This window comes from Schistocerca gregaria, chromosome 2, assembly GCF_023897955.1.
Source record: "Schistocerca gregaria isolate iqSchGreg1 chromosome 2, iqSchGreg1.2, whole genome shotgun sequence".
NCBI classification, from domain to species: Eukaryota; Metazoa; Arthropoda; class Insecta; order Orthoptera; family Acrididae; genus Schistocerca; species Schistocerca gregaria.
Genome location: NC_064921.1, coordinates 79,032,118 through 79,050,136, shown reverse-complemented (window position 1 = coordinate 79,050,136; position 18,019 = coordinate 79,032,118).

Sequence of the window (18,019 nt, the reverse complement as noted above, 5' to 3'; positions counted from 1 at the left end):
GAGGCTTGCGTGCCTCGGCGATACAGATAGCCGTACCGTAGGAACAACCACAACGGAGGGGTATCTGTTGATAGGCCAGACAAACGTGTGGTTCCTGAAGAGGGGCAGCAGCCTTTTCAGTAGTTGCAAGGGCAACACTCTGGATGATTGACTGATCTGGCCTTGTAACAATAACCAAAACGACCTTGCTGTGGTGGTACTACGAACGGCTGAAACCAAGGGGAAACTACAGCCGTAATCTCTCCCGAGGGCACGCAGCTTTACTGTATGATTAAATGATGATGTCGTCCCCTTGGGTAAAATATTCCGGAGGTAAAATAGTCCCCCATTCGGATCTCAGGACGTGGACTACTCAAGAGGATGTCGTTATCAGGAGAAAGAAAACTGGCGTTGTACGGATCGGAGTGTGGAATGTCAGATCCCTTAATCGGGCAGGTAGGTTAGAAAATTTAAAAAAGGAAATGGATAGGTTAACGTTAGAGATAGTGGGAATTAGTGAAATTCAGTGGCAGGAGAAACAAGACTGCTGGTCAGGTGACTACAGGGTTATAAACACAAAATCAAATAGGGGTAATGCAGGAGTAGGTTTAATAATGAATACGAAAATAGGAATGCGGGTAAGCTACTACAAACAGCATAGTGAACGCATTATTGTGGCCACGATAGATACGAAGCCAACACCTACTACAGTAGTACAAGTTTATATGCCAACTAGCTCTGCAGATGACGAAGAAATTGAAGAAATGTATGATTAAATAAAAGAAATTATTCAGATAGTGAAGCGAGATGAAAATTTAATAGTCATTGGTGACTAGAATTCGGTAGTAGGAAAAGGGAGAGAAGGAAACGTAGTAGGTGCATATGGATTTGGGGCTAAGAAATGAAAGAGAAGGCGCCTTGTAGAATTTTGCAGAGAGCACAACTTAATCATAGCTAACACTTGGTTTAAGAATAATGAAAGAAGGTTGTATACATTGAAGAACTCTGGAGATACTAAAAGGTATCAGATAGATTATATATTGGTAAGACAGAGATTTAGGAACCAGGTTTTAAATTTTAAGACATTTTCAGGGGCAGATGTGAACTCTGACCACAATCTATTGGTTATGACCTGTAGATTAAAATTGAAGAAACTGCAAAAAGCTGGGAATTTAAGGAGATGGGACCTGGATAAACTGACTAAACCAGAGGTTATACAGAGCATAAGGGAACAATTGACAGGAATGGGGGAAAGAAATACAGTAGAGGAAGAAAGGGTAGCTTTGAGGGATGAAGTAGTGAAGGCAGCAGAGGATCAAGTAGGTAAAAAGACGAGGGCTAGTAGAAATCCTTGGGTAACAGACGATATATTAAATTTAATTGGTGAAAGAAGAAAATAAAAAAATGCAATAAATGAAGCAGGCAAAAACGAATACAAACGTCTCAAAAATGAGATCGACAGGAAGTGCAAAATGGCTCAGCAGGGATGGCTAGAGGACAAATGTAAGGATGTAGAGGCTTATCTCACTAGGGGTAAGATATATACTGCCTACAGGAAAATTAAAGAGACCTGTGGAGAACAGAGAACCACTTGTATGAACATCAAGAGCACAGATGGAAACCCAGTTCTAAGCAAAGAAGGGAAATCAGAAAGTTCAAATAGCTCTGAGTACTATGGTACTTAACATCTATGGTCATCAGTCCCCTAGAACTTAGAACTACTTAAACTTAACTAACCTAAGGACATCACACAACACCCAGCCATCACAAGGCAGAGAAAATCCCTGACCCCGCCGGGAATCGAACCCGGGAACCCGGTAGTGGGAAGCGAGAACGCTACCGCACGACCACGAGATGCGGGTGGAAATCAGAAAGGTGAAAGGAGTATATAGAGGGTCTCTACAAGGGCGATGTACTTGAGGACAATATTATGGAAATGGAAGAGGATGTAGATGAAGATGAAATGGGAGATACGATACTGGGTGAAGAGTTTGACAGAGCACTGAAAGACCTGAGACGAAACAAGGCCCCCGGAGTAGACAACATTCCATTGGAACTACTGACGGTCTTGGGAGCGCCAGTCCTGACAAAACTCTACCATCTGGTGAGCAAGATGTATGAAACAGGCAAAATACCCTCAGACTTCAAGAAGAATATAATAATTCCAATCCCAATGCAAGCAGGTGTTGACAGATGTGAAAATTACCGAACAATCAGTTTAATAAGCCACAGCTGCAAAATACTAACACGAATTCTTTACAGACGAATGGAAAAACTAGTAGAAGCCGACATCGGGGAAGATCAGTTTGGATTCCGTAGAAATACTGGAACACGTGAGGCAATACTGACCTTACGACTTATCTTAGAAGAAAGATTAAGAAAAGGCAAACCTACGTTTCTAGCATTTGTAGACTTAGAGAAAGCTTTTGACAATGTTGACTGGAATACTCTCTTTCAAATTCTAAAGGTGGCAGGGGTAAAATACAGGGAGCGAAAGGCTATTTACAATTTGTACAGAAACCAGATGGCAGTTATAAGAGTCGAGGGACATGAAAGGGAAGCAGTGGTTTGGAAGGGAGTAAAACAGGGTTGGAGCCTCTCCCCGATGTTATTCAATCTGTATATTGCGCAAGCAGTAAAGGAAACAAAAGAAAAATTCGGAGTAGGTATTAAAATCCATGGAGAAGAAATAAAAACTTTGAGGTTCGCCGATGACATTGTAATTCTGTCAGACACAGCAAAGGACTTGGAAGAGCAGTTGAATGGAATGGACAGTGTCTTGAGAGGAGTATATAAGATGAACATCAACAAAAGCAAAACGAGGATAATGGAATGTAGTCGAATGAAGTCGGGTGATGCTGAGGGAATTAGATTAGAAAATGAGACACTTAAAGTAGTAAAGGAGTTTTGCTATTTGGGGAGCAAAATAACTGATGATGGTCGAAGTAGAGAGGATATAACATGTAGACTGGCAATGGCAAGGAAAGCGTTTCTGAAGAAGAGAAATTTGTTAACATCGAGTATAGATTTAAGTGTCAGGAAGTCATTTCTGAAAGTATTTGTATGGAGTGTAGCCATGAATGGAAGTGAAACATGGACGATAAATAGTTTGGACAAGAAGGGAATAGAAGCTTTCGAAATGTGGTGCTACAGAAGAATGCTGAAGATTAGATGGGTAGATCACATAACTAATGAGGAAGTATTGAATAGGATTGGGGAGAAGAGATGTTTGTGGCACAACTTGACTAGAAGAAGGGATCGGTTGGTAGGACATGTTCTGAGGCATTAAGGGATCACCAATTTAGTATTGGAGGGCAGCGTGGAGGGTAAAAATCGTAGAGGGAGACCAAGAGATGAATACATTAAGCAGATTCAGAAGGATGTAGGTTGCAGTAGGTACTGGGGGATGAAGAAGCTTGCACAGGATAGAGCGGCATGGAGAGCTGCATAAAACCAGTCTCGGGACTGAAGACCACAACAACAACAACACTTATTTACAGCTCGTAAAAAATAGATACGTGTTTCAAAGTTTGACTGACCTTAAAAGTAGTCACCTGCAGTGTCTATAACCCGTTGCCAGCGATGTGGAAGTCGAAGGATACTCGTAGAAGTACGAGTTGTGTTGACAGTTCGAGCGGCGCGGTCTACTGCCCGACGAATTTGCAGCAGTTCTGAAGTGTGAAGTGTTTCCTTGACTTCATAAATCGAGTTGAACTAACGAGGGCTTAAGTCAGGGGAGTGCAGTAGGTGGTATAGCACTTAGCAGCTCCATCAGTCAAACAAATCAGTAACAGCTTGCACTGTACGTGCTTGAGCATTGTCCTGCAAAATGATGGTCAAGCCCTGCAGAAAGTGTCATCACTTCTGTCTCTAACCTGCTCGATATTGTGTGCCAAAAATGAACAGCATAGAGACCGAAACGATGACACCTTCTTCAGGACCTGACCATCATTTTGCAGGAAAATGCTTAAGAGCTTACAGTGCAATCTAATACCGATTTGTGTGACTGATGGAGCTGCTAAGTGCTATACCACCTACTGCAGTCCCCTGGCCGGCAGCAGTGGCCGAGCGGTTCTAGGCGCTTCAGTCTGGAGCCGCTACCGCTACGGTCGCAGGTTCGAATCCTGCCTCGGGCATGGATGTGTGTGATGTCCTTAGGTTAGTTAGGTTTAAGTAGTTCCAATTTGTAGGGGACTAATAATCTCTGATGTTAAGTCCCATAGTGCTCAGAGCCATTTGAATCATTTGCACTCCCCTGACTTAAGCCCAAGTGAGTTCGATTTCTAAACTGAAGGAAACACTTCACGCCATTCGCTTTAGAAGTGCTACAAATTCGTCGGGCATTAGAGCACACCACTCGAACTGTCAACTCAGTTGGCACTGCTAAGAGTATCCTACGACCTCCACAGCGCTGGCAACGGGCTATACACAATGCTGATTACTACTCTGAAGGTCAGTAAAACTTTGAAATACGTATCTATTTTGTACGAGCCGTAAATAAGTAGTTGCTGCTATTAAAGTTCCAACACTCGTATAAGATCAACGCCCTCTCCAAATTTCAAGTTACTGTCTTGAGCATTTCGGGCTGGGTGATGATGAGTCAGTGAGTGAGTGACTGAATCAGTCTTGACATTGTCTCATATATAGAGGTTATTTTACTGGTTCTTGCTGTTCATGCAAACAGACTTGAACATCGTAACCACGATCCTCAGTAGATCCCGCTCAATAGTTCGCCAGCGTCGGACCTGTTGCCATCGAGTCAGGAGGAGCGCTCCACTAGTAAACAGTAAATACTGTGGGAGAGCAGACTCGAAGTTGAAGATGCCACCAGTACAAAGCAAGTTAAAGTGCAAAGTTCTTCACACTCCAAGGCGCGAAGTGGTTGCAAGTATCTACTAGTTTATGAATGAAGAAGCTGTGCTTCGTCGCGAGGTGAATAATTTCTACATTAAAGATAAAAGAAGATCCATTTTGAAGGAAATTCATGGAAAGCTACATAGTTTAATAAACTTCGTATGAACTGTAGGATTTAGGCGAAAGAATACAGGGAGTAACCGAAAAGTTTTCCGCGAACAAAGTAGTATCAGGGCAAAACGAAATGCTTACTGAAAAAGTTTCAGAGAATACAGACGTGAGTGTCGTCGTTTTGTCTATATGGACGAGGCATATTGTTCGCAACTGCCGGGCAGCATCGTGTGGATGAAGTAATAATTCACTACAGGGTCTGTTGAAACCTGTTTCAGAGGAAGCAATCATCACCATACTTGCTGGATGGGAGGGCTGTTTTGTAACGAATGCCCACGTAAGGTTTATAACTGGCCGGAAAAGGTGGATTATGAAAACATCATGAACTTACCAAATTATGAAGAGCCGTTCAAGGAGAGATTAATATCTAATCTAATACCTCATACTGTCCTCGTTATAGGTAAAGCCCTGTACCACAAAGAGCAATGGACTCGTGCTCCAACATCTAACTGCACGACGAGAGACATGCTGTCCTGGTTAACTGGAAAGCCAATTCCTTTCCATAAGGACATGCTGACGTCCCAGTTGTATTCTTTAATCAAAATGAGGAAACCAGCCCACATCACTTATAAAACAGATAGTATTTTAACTGAACATGGACATACAGTGTTAGAACTTCCTTCATACCACCCAGAATTGAATCTTATAGGGCTGATACGAGCAAGAGTCAAGAACGGCGTTTCTGAACATAACGTGACGTTCAGAGTGGACGTATAGGTTGGTTGGTTGGTTTTTTGGGGAGGAGACCAGACATCGAGGTCATCGGTCTCATCGGATTAGGGGCGGATGGGGGAGGAAGTCGGCCGTGCCCTTTGAAAGAAACCATCCCGGCATTTGCTTGGAGCGATTTAGGGACATCACGGAAAACCTAAATCAGGATGGCCGGACGCGGGATTGAACCGTCGTCCTCCCGAATGCGAGTCCAGTGTGTGGATGTATAGAAGAACAAATTGCTTCCATAAGAAAAAAAACGCTGTGAACACTTAAAGAAAATTGAAAAGCAGTATATTTAGTATATTTCAAGTGAAGGTTTACTGTACCAGGCGCTGGAGATGATCATGTATGTTGGAAGTGGTACGGACTTAAATAGTGGTAGTCATAGTGATGGAAGCGATACTGATTCCGCAAGTGATCGTGTCAGCGAGTGAATTGATACTGCCAGTGGAAGTGAAACAGACACGTATGCTGAAAATGAATAAACATGCGTTAGAGCATTTTCTAAATTTTTGTGTGTGTGGAAATAGTGGCAATGAGAGGTCCATAGTATTATGTCAAATGAGAAACCGTATTGTGATTACGTACATTATTCTGGCGTAATAAATGTTGACGCTCTTCGCGGGTATGCAGACAGATTTCATCGTCCTGGTGACACGATATGTCGACGGTCCAATTGGCCACCATCTTCTGGTCAGATTGCAGGTGCAAAACCACGCCGGAACTGAGGTACCAGTTGCCAAATGCCATTATCATGTCGGGCAGTTGCCATTATATTACACTCCTGGAAATTGAAATAAGAACACCATAAATTCATTGTCCCAGGAAGGGGAAACTTTATTGACACATTCCTGGGGTCAGATGCATCACATGATCACACTGACAGAACCACAGGCACATAGACACAGGCAACAGAGAATGCACAATGTCGGCACTAGTACAGTGTATATCCACCTTTCGCAGCAATGCAGGCTGCTATTCTCCCATGGAGACGATCGTAGAGATGCTGGATGTAGTCCTGTGGAACGGCTTGCCATGCCATTTCCACCTGGCGCCTCAGTTGGACCAGCGTTCGTGCTGGACATGCAGACCGCGTGAGACGACGCTTCATCCAGTCCCCAACATGCTCAATGGGGGACAGATCCGGAGATCTTGCTGGCCAGAGTAGTTGACTTACACCTTCTAGAGTACGTTGGGTGGTACGGGATACATGCGGACGTGCATTGTCCTGTTGGAACAGCAAGTTCCCTTGCCGGTCTAGGAATGGTAGAACGATGGGTTCGATGACGGTTTGGATGTACCGTGCACTATTCAGTGTCCCCTCGACGATCACCAGAGGTGTACGGCGAGTGTAGGAGATCGCTCCCCACACCATGATGCCGGGTGTTGGCCCTGTGTGCCTCGTTCGTATGCAGTCCTGATTGTGGCGCTTACCTGCACGGCGCCAAACACGCATACGACCATCATTGGCACCAAGGCAGAAGCGACTCTCATCGCTGAAGACGACACGTCTCCAATCGTCCCTCCATTCACTCCTGCCGCGACACCACTGGAGGCGGGCTGCACGATGTTGGGGCGTGAGCGGAAGAAGGCCTAACGGAGTGCGGCATCATAGCCCAGCTTCATGGAGACGGTTGCGAATGGTCCTCGCCGATACCCCAGGAGCAACAGTGTCCCTAATTTGCTGGGAAGTGGCGGTGCGGTCGCGGTCCACTACGACACTGCGTAGGATCCTACGGTCTTGGCGTGCATCCGTGCGTCGCTGCGGTCCGGTCCCAGGTCGACTGGCACGTGCACCTTCCGCCGAACACTGGCGACAACATCGATGTAGTGTGGAGACCTCACGCCCCACGTGTTGAGCAATTCGGCGGTACGTCCACCCGGCCTCCCGCATGCCCACTATATGCCCTCGCTCAAAGTCTGGCAACTGCACATACGGTTCACGTCCACGCTGTCGCGGCGTGCTACCAGTGTTAAAGACTGCGATGGAGCTCCGTATGCCACGGCAAACTGGCTGACACTGACGGCGGCGGTGCACAAATGCTGCGCAGCTAGCGCCATTCGACGGCCAACACCGCGGTTCCTGGTGTGTCCACTGTGCCGTGCGTGTGATCATTGCTTGTACAGCCCTCTCGCAGTGTCCGGAGCAAGTATGGTGGGTCTGACACACCGGTGTCAATGTGTTTTTTTTTCCATTTCCAGGAGTGTATTTAAAGGTTCACTGCACTTAGCCAATATTCCTTCTGTCTGAGTTAGGGTGTTTTGAAGTGACGTTTTATTACAATTGTTAAGTTTATATGTACCTTTTTTTGTGTTTTTTGTTGTGTAAGTTGTGTTATACTATAAAGTGAAGATTAGTGCATTTTTGGGGTGTTTGTAGTTTGCGCGGAGTGGGTCAGAAGCAAGTGATGAGCTGGCGTGGCGAGTTTTCAGGCGATGTATAGAATGACTGTGTTCTTTGTTGGATGACTGAGGTGATGGTGGGCATGTTTGTGTCTTGGTGGATGACTCTGGGACGAGCCAGTTGACGATATGCAGAATCCTCCAATAAACTGGCCAGTTTCAACAAATACTCTTCCCGAGAGCGGAAAGTAGTGGCACTGCCTTTCGGTGGAATTTGAAAAAGATGGAAAACTACCTTTTTACTATATTTTAATACACAAGGAAGAAAATGGAACATTATAGGATACAATGTTTACCGTAAACTTTCGCATACGGGCCGCTACCTCCATTCCGCTATTTGTTATCCACCGTATTAACGCATGGGACTTTTACGCATATTACTCGAGAGAGCTTATGCTATATCAGATTCTGATCATTTGATGCAGGAACTGGATTATCTTAAGGTTGTTTTCAGGCAAAATGGGAGATTGGATTAGATTAGTTTTTCGTTCCATAGATCCATGCCGAGGAGATTCTTGTGGATGTGGAACATGGCAATATTTTTTTAAAGCTGAAATACATCATTTGTTTGTATTAAAAAAATCATCAATGGAGTAGAAAAAATGGTTCAAATGGCTCTGAGCACTATGGGACTTAACATCTGTGGTCATCAGTCCCCTAGAACTTAGAACTGCTTAAATCTAACTAACCTAAGGACATCACACACATGCATGCCCGAGGCAGGATTCGAACCTGCGACCGTAGCAGTCGCGCGGTTCCGGACTGAGGGCCTAGAACCGCTAGACCAACACGGCCGGCCCTAATGGAGTAGAAGGAGTTGGCCACCAGTACGTCTTTAAGGCTCCTTTTAAACTGATCTTTATTTGTAACTAAATTTTTTATGTTTGCTAGCAAATTATTGAAGATGAGTGTTCCTGAGTAGTGAATCCGTCTTTGAACTAGAGTAAGTGCTTTTAAATCCTTGTGCAGATCATTTTTGTTCCTGGTATTGTGTGTATGAACTGAGCTGTGTGTTGGAAAAAGAGATATACTATTTAGGACAAATTTCATTAAGAAGTAAATATACTGAGAGGCAGTAGTTAGTATACCCAGTTCTTTGAAGAGGTTTCTACAGGACGTCCGTGAATTTACTCCACAAATAATACATATTACACGCTTTGGACTCTGAGAACGTTTGTTTGACTTGAAGAGTTACCCCAAAATATTATTCCATATGACATTATGGAATGAAAGCAGGCAAAGTATGCAAGCTTTTTCATTTTTATGCCGCCTATGTCAGCTAACACTCGAATTGCAAATACAGATTTGTTAAGTCGTTTCTGCAGTTCTGTGGTGTGCTCCTCCCAACTGAATTTATTATCAAGTTGTAATCCCAGGAATTTAAGACTGTCAACCTTTTCTATCTGCTCTTCTTCGTACTTTATGCATATGCTGGGTGGAAAGCTCTTACAGGTTCTGAATTGCATATAGTGAGTCTTTTCGAAGTTTGTTGGCTTTAAACCACTTATTAATATCCATGAAAATACCATTACCAGATCTTTCTAGAACTACACTCGACATACTATTTATCGCAATACTTGTGTCATCTGCAAACAAAACGAACTCTGCTTCTGGCAGCGTAACTGATGAGAGATCATTAACCTACACAAGAAAAAGCAATGGCCCTAAGATGGATCCTTGTGGGACACCACATGTAATTTCTTCCCATTCTGATGATGACTGATGACTTAATTCACTACTCCCGTGCACTGACACCCTTTGTTTCCTGTTAGCGAGGTATGACTTGAACCATTTAGAAGCACTGCCCGTGACACCATAGAATTCTAATTTATTTATAATACTGGTCATCTAATTGTTCGTGCTTTTCAGTTTGGACCAACATGCGAACCAGCAATGGACACTTGCAAATCAGTTCCTTTTTTTATCCCTTATGGGAACGAAAGTCTAATGTTTCAACAAGATAATGTATTTGTGCATGTTTCTGTTACAGCTAAAAGATATATCGATGTCTTGCCTCGCCAGGACGTAGCCCGGATATGAACCCCATGGAAAACCGTTGAGGAATATTTGCAAGGCGTGTTTATCGCAATGGAAGGCAATTAGAGGCCGTATGTGGGACGGCGAGTGCGATTCGAGAAGAGTGGGCGACAATATCACTTCGATAACTACAAACACTAACAAAATCAATGCTGAAGATAATTTTTGAGGTCAAAGAACGGAGGTTGGACAAAGTACTAACAGTGCAATAGCACCACAGGACAGTGAATGCGTTTATACGTATTTCCACTCAGTAAACGCAAACGTCTTACTTTGTAACTCGTGTTGTAAAAGAAACTATGTAATTCCACCGTGATTGTTTACGTTTTATGTGTGTATAATACAAGGTGGTTGTATACGTGGAAGAACCCTGGAGATACTAAAAGGTATCAGATAGATTATATAATGGTAAGACAGAGATTTAGGAACCAGGTTTTAAGTTGTAAGACATTTCCAGGGGCAGATGTGGACTCTGACCACAATCTATTGGTTATGACCTGTAGATTAAAACTGAAGAAACTGCAAAAATGTGGGAAATTAAGGAGATGGGATCTGGATAAACTGAAAGAACCAGAGGTTGTACAGAGTTTCAGAGAGAGCATAAGGGAACAATTGACAGGAATAGGGGAAAGAAATACAGTAGAAGAAGAATGGGTATCTCTGAGGGATGTAGTAGTGAAGGCAGCAGAGGATAAAGTAGGTACAAAGACGAGGGCTGCTAGAAATCCTTGGGTAACGGAAGAAATATTGAATTTAATTGATGAAAGGAGAAAATATAAAAATGCAGTAAATGAAGCAGGCAAAAAGGAATACAAACGTCACAAAAATGAGATCGACAGGAAGTGCAAAAAGGCTAAACAGGGATGGCTAGAGGACAAATGTAAGGATGTAGAAGCTTATCTCACTAGGGGTAAGATAGATACTGCCTACAGGAAAATTAAAGAGACCTTTGGAGAGAAGAGAACCACATGTATGAATATCAAGAGCTCAGATGGCAACCCAGTTCTAAGCAAAGAAGGGAAGGCAGAAAGGTGGAAGGAGTATATAGAAGGTTTATACAAGGGCGATGTACTTGAGGACAATATTATGGAAATAGAAGAGGATGTAGATGAAGACGAAATGGGAGATACGATACTGCGTGAAGAGTTTGACAGAGCACTGAAAGACCTGAGTCGAAACAAGGCCCCCGGAGAAGACAACATTCCATTAGAGCTACTGACGGCCTTGGGAGAGCTAGTCCTGACAAAACTCTACCATCTGGTGAGCAAGATGTATGAGACAGGCGAAATACCCTCAGACTTCAGGAAGAATATAATAATTCCAATCCCAAAGAAAGCAGGTGCTGACAGATGTGAAAATTACCGAACTATCAGTTTAATAAGCCACGGCTGCAAAATACTAACGCGAATTCTTTACAGACGAATGGAAAAACTGGTAGATGCAGACCTCGGGGAGGATCAGTTTGGATTCCGTCGAAATGTTGGAACACGTGAGGCAATACTGACCTTACGACTTATCTTAGAAGAAAGATTAAGAAAAGGCAAACCTACGTTTCTAGCATTTGTAGACTTAGAGAAAGCTTTTGACAATGTTGACTGGAATACTCTTTTTCAAATTCTAAAGGTGGCAGGGGTAAAATACAGGGAGCGAAAGGCTATTTATAATTTGTACAGAAACCAGATGGCAGTAATAAGAGTCGAGGGGCATGAAAGGGAAGCAGTGGTTGGGAAGGGAGTGAGACAGGGTTGTAGCCTCTCCCCGATGTTATTCAATCTGTATATTGAGCAAGCAGTAAAGGAAACAAAAGAAAAATTTGAAGTAGGTATTAAAATTCATTGAGACGAAGTAAAAACTTTGAGGTTCGCCGATGACATTGTAATTCTGTCAGAGACGGCAAAGGACTTGGAAGAGCAGTTGAACGGGATGGACAGTGTCTTGAAAGGAGGATATAAGATGAACATTAACAAAAGCAAAACGAGGATAATGGAATGTAGTCAAATTAAAATCGGGTGATGCTGAGGGAATTAGATTAGGAAATGAGACACTTAAAGTAGTAAAGGAGTTTTGCTATTTAGGAAGTAAAATAACTGATGATGGTCGATGTAGAGAGGATATAAAATGTAGACTGGCAATGGCAAGAAAAGCGTTTCTGAAGAAGAGAAATTTGTTAACATCGAATATAGATTTATGTATCAAGAAGTCGTTTCTGAAAGTATTTGTTTGGAGTGTAGCCATGTATGGAAGTGAAACATGGACGATAACTAGTTTGGACAAGAAGAGAATAGAAGCTTTTGAAATGTGGTGCTACAGAAGAATACTGAAGATAAGGTGGATAGATCACGTAGCTAATGAGGAGGTATTGAATAGGATTGGGGAGAAGAGATGTTTGTGGCACAACTTGACTAGAAGAAGGGATCGGTTGGTAGGACATATTTTGAGGCATCAAGGGATCACAAATTTAGCATTGGAGGGCAGCGTGGAGGGTAAAAATCGTAGAGGGAGACCGAGAGATGAGTACACTAAGCAGATTCAGAAGGATGTAGGTTGCAGTAGGTACTGGGAGATGAAGCAGCTTGCACGGGATAGAGTAGCATGGAGAGCTGCATCAAACCAGTCTCAGGACTGAAGACAACAACAACAACAACAATACAAGGTGCATTCAAGTTCTAAGGCCTCCGATTTTTTTTCTAATTAACTACTCACCCGAAATTGATGAAACTGGCGTTACTTCCCGACGTAATCGCCTTGCAGACGTACACATTTTTCACAACGCTATCGCCATGATTCCATGGCAGCGGCAAAGGCTTCTTTAGGAGTCTGTTTTGACCACTGGAAAATCGCTGAGGCAATAGCAGCACGGCTGGTGAATGTGTGGCCACGGAGAGTGTCTTTCATGGTTGGAAAAATCCAAAAGTCACTAGGAACCAGGTCAGGTGAGTAGGGAGCATGAGGAATCACTTCAAAGTTGTTATCACGAAGAAACTCTTGCGTAACGTTAGCTCGATGTGCGGGTGCGTTGTCTTGGTGAAACAGCACACGCGCAGCCCTTCCCTGACGTTTTTGTTGCACTGCAGGAAGGAATTTGTTCTTCAAAACATTTTCGTAGGATGCACCTGTTACCGTAGTGCCCTTTGGAACGCAATGGGTAAGGATTATGCCCTCGCTGTCCCAGTAAGGATTACACCCTCGCTGTCCCAGAACATGGACACCATCATTTTTTTCAGCACTAGCGGTTACCCGAAATTTTTTTGATGACAGTGAATCTGTGTGCTTCCATTGAGCTGACTGGCGCTTTGTTTCTGGATTGAAAAATGGCATCCAGGTCTCATCCATTGTCACAACCGACGAAAAGAAAGTCCCATTCATGCTGTCGTTGCGCATCAACATTGCTTGGCAACATGCCACACGGACAGCCATGTCGTCGTCCGTCAGCATTCGTGGCACCCACCTGGACGGCACTTCTCGCATTTTCAGGTCGTCATGCAGGATTGTGTGCACAGAACCCACAGAAATGCCAACTCTGGAGGCGATCTGTTCAACAGTCATTCGGCGATCCCCCAAAACAATTCTCTCCACTTTCTCGATCATGTCGTCAGACCGGCTTGTGCGAGCCCGAGGTTGTTTCGGTTTGTTGTCACACGATGTTCTGCCTTCATTAAACAGTCGCATCCACGAACGCACTTTCGACACATCCATAACTCCATCACCACATGTGTCCTTCAACTGACCATAAATTTCAATTGGTTTCACACCACGCAAATTCAGAAAACGAATGATTGCACGCTGTTCAAGTAAGGAAAACGTCGCCATCTTAACTATTTAAAACAGTTCTCATTCTCGCCGCTGGCGGTAAAATTCCATCTGCCGTACGGTGCTGCCATCTCTGGGACGTATTGACAATGAACGCGGCCTCATTTTAAAACAATGCGCATGTTTCTATCTCCTACCAGTCCGGAGAAAAAAAAATTGGAGGCCTTAGAACTTGCATGCACCTTGTACTTTCAAAACTAATCCAATACAGTGTGCTACAGACATTGTGTTATTACTTTCGTAGGAACCCAGCCTTTATGCTAATTTACACTATTGTAAGTAAAGGACACGTTAGCAAAGAACCATGGCCACAACGTTACACGTCTTCCACTGTACCACTACAATTACAACGCCACCAAACTTGTCTGAGGTCAAATAAAAGCAGATGTCGCGGAGCGATATAAAACTTTTATGAGGATGGTAAATGAGGCTGTCACACGAGTAATCCCAGAGAATTGAAAGAATGTCGTGAACCTTGTGTGGAAAGAGATTGCAAGGTCAAATACAGAAGAAGACGTAAGAGAAGAATCAATACAAAATTTTGTAAGTTTTTTATCACATGGTGAAGACAGTAGCAGCGAAAATACCGAGGCCTGTGCGTTTCTTGACGAGAGACGAGCAATGATCAATGATCTTGCGGTTTCCGTTCTCCCCCACGAAAAATGGAGGTAACGTCTTCATTCGATATTTTACACGTAACATTTGTGAATTTTGCAATACCTTGTTAACGTTTGTGTTAGTTTGCGTAAGGAGGCAAACTCTGCTAGCGCATGAGGAAAAATAAACATGTTATTAATGAACACGTCACTCAGTAGAACGCTATCAAGAACGCTGCAATGAATTGCATACTGTCAACTACGCTGCCAGCTGACGGAGCATTTCTCTTGCTGTACGCAGTACAGATACCAGTCTCCATGAATTCACACGGTATTTGTTTCGGCCTTGGCAAGAAATTCCTCACCATGACATTCAGAGGCTGTCTGCTTCCATGTGCAATAAATACGAGAGTGTATTCGTGCTCCTGGGTCACACTTCATATTGACATTGATGATGGAGATCAGTTCCGAAGGCAATGGAAGTCTAACAATTTAATATACCTTACGTGAAGGACATCTTCACAAATTTTGACGAATATCTGAATGCTGTTGTTTAGTGGAACATTTTTCATTTCAGGTATTGTATGGACTGTTATCGAAACATCAGTAACCATGACAACTTCACGCAGAGGCCACGCGTATGCGCAGAAGGGAAGAAGAGAAATGCTGGTGAGGGGAGGAAGAATCGCATTGTAGCGGACGAGTTAAGCGGGTAGAGGCGGCATGAGCACACATAAAAAATAAATGTAAGCGGGTTTATTTTAGAACCATAACCATGTTAAACGTACAACTTGGTTGTAAACAGTAGCTGCACTGTGGAAAAGACGTTCACAGATCTTTAGAGTAATTGTAGACACAATTGCACATCGCATATAATACAATTTATCTATGATGTTCTTCACGGGTATACAGCGGGATTTCATCGACCTGACGACACGATATTTCAGCGGTCCAACTGACCCCTCTTCAGCTGAGACTGTAGGTGCACAATCACGCCGGTACTGAGGTACCATCGGATACGGCGACTCCTTTATACCCCGGGAACAGACCGCTTTGCACGTGCGAGAAGGAAAAGAGCTATCGTCTGCGAGGCGAAAGCAGCTCTTCTGCCGATAGAGCTTTCGCAGTTGAGATCGCTGGATCGCTGTCGATCAGGAGAAGAATCAGTGCAGCTGTGCTCCAAGGTTCGGTCCTGGGGACCGTCCTTTAGAATGCACACACTGCTGACATTCCAACGACGCAGCATGGACACACTGCACAATACGCGGATGACACAGCATTCTATAACATGTTTACAAACTGTCTGTAAGGACGGAAAACTGCGCAAAGACGTAGCGCTCCTCCATCAGCTCTGAGAAGACGCAAGAATTGCTGCTCACCAGACGTCACTGCAAATGCCGACCACCAAGAAAGCCCTACCCCAGTTGCTGCGACTGTAGGGCCAAAATTTCCTTTGGATAAACTATGTGAAGTACCTTGGTGTCACACGTGATAAGCGCATGACCTGGAAGTGCCACATAGAGGAGCTTCGCAGAAAAGCACACGGTAGGTTGCAGATACTGCACCCAGACCCGAACTCCAGCAGATCCCTCGACCCAAGCACAGGTGTAGCTGCCTATCGAAGTCTAATGAGGTCGGTTGTGGAGTATGCGAGCCCTGTATGCATGTCAGATCGACGATAGATAGCCTACCCCAAAGTACAAAACAGACCATTAAGCAGAGGTCTGTCTGTACCGGCGCTCTTCCACACAACAGACCTACACGAAGGTGCAGGCATAGAACCACTAACCACGTGCTTCCACTCACTGGTAGAAAACTTCTATACCAAGGCGCAAGCGTCACAAAATGATTTAATAAAAGCCCTTGGGCAATATGATCAGACACTTGACACATATAAACGATGAAAATAGTTACTCAATGAGTGACGGACTAGGCAATCAAGTGAAAAACTCGCCAAAACAAGACATAACACATGAACAGTTCAAACAACATAGCACAAGATCCTAGAAAGGAAATGTTCACAAGATACAACAACCTTCAGAAGAATAACCTCTTAAGGAAGAGGACAAAAAGAGAGTGAATGCGAGGCGAAGAACTGCAGCGTCGCCAGCGGTAGAAACTAACGAAAGCGATGAATCGCAAATTAAGGTGTCGTCGGCCGAAAACCAAACGGTTGTTGTTTTATATCTGATAAAATAGGATTCCATAACTGCGGAGGTCCTACTCCGTGCCCTGCTACCTGACGGTAGAGAGGAGGAGGACTCTGATGAACAGCAGAGAGTAAGAAGAGAAAACCAACGGGTCTACGAAAACAACCGAGTAGTCTACCCCTTCTCCGCAGAAGAGGTAAGCTCCCAAATAAAAGCTCTTAAAAAAGGCAAAGCTCCTGGCCCAGACGGCATCACTGCGGAAGTGATACAGTATCTCGCCCCCCCAGCTGGTGGCACCTCTCACTCAGCTGTACAACGAATGCCTACGGCTACAGACATTCCCCTCAATATGGAAGAAGGCGAATGTAGTAATTATCAAAAAAGGCCCAGACAAAGACCCCAAAGAAACCAAGTCATACAGACCTATATGTCTACTGGACTTGTTGGGTAAGCTCTTTGAGAGGTTGCTAGCTGACAGGCTGGCTGCACACCGCGTCCTGTGTGGGATGAGTGACAGATAATTCGGCTTTCGGACAGGGCTGCGGATGTCTGTGACTCTGCCCCGCACAAGTATGTAATCGGCATGATGGTGGACATCAGTGGCGCCTTTGATAACCTGTGGTGGCCTTCGCTCTTTTCCTGCTTGCGGGAAAAGGAATGCCCAGGGCCGCTATATGGCTGTCTCAGGAGCTGTTGTGAAGAAAGGGAGGTCTGGCTATCGGCCCCTAGCGGCAAAGTTAGCAAGAAAATCACCAAGGGGTGTCCTCAGGGATCCGTCCTAGGGCCACTCTTTTGGGATATAAACATGGAACCACTCTTGGAAGAACTAAAGAGCAGTGAAGACGTGCTAGAGGTCATAGCCTAGGCAGACGACCTCCTCCTGCTGGTCGGCGGCCGCAGCCGCGAAGATCTGGAACCAAAAGTAGAGAGAGCAATCACAATACCGACCACATGGTGCCACAAAACAAAAACGACTGTCGCGCCAAATAAGTCAACTTACCTATTGCTCAAAGGCCAACTCATAAGAAATCCAACCGTTAGAATAAATGGCCTGCCAGTGCTCAGACGCAAGGAGGCCCGGTATCTTGGTGTCATCGTCAACGAGAGGTGGAACTATGCACCACACATTGAAATGGTTACACAAAGATCACTTATAGTATTAAACAATTTAAGCGGCATAGGACATAAGAGATTTCACCTCCCACCTGAACTAATCAAATTATATCACAACAGTATCCTTACATCAATAGTAGGCTACGGGTCTGCGGTCTGGGCACACAGGCTCACGAGGGTCATGCCTGCCGT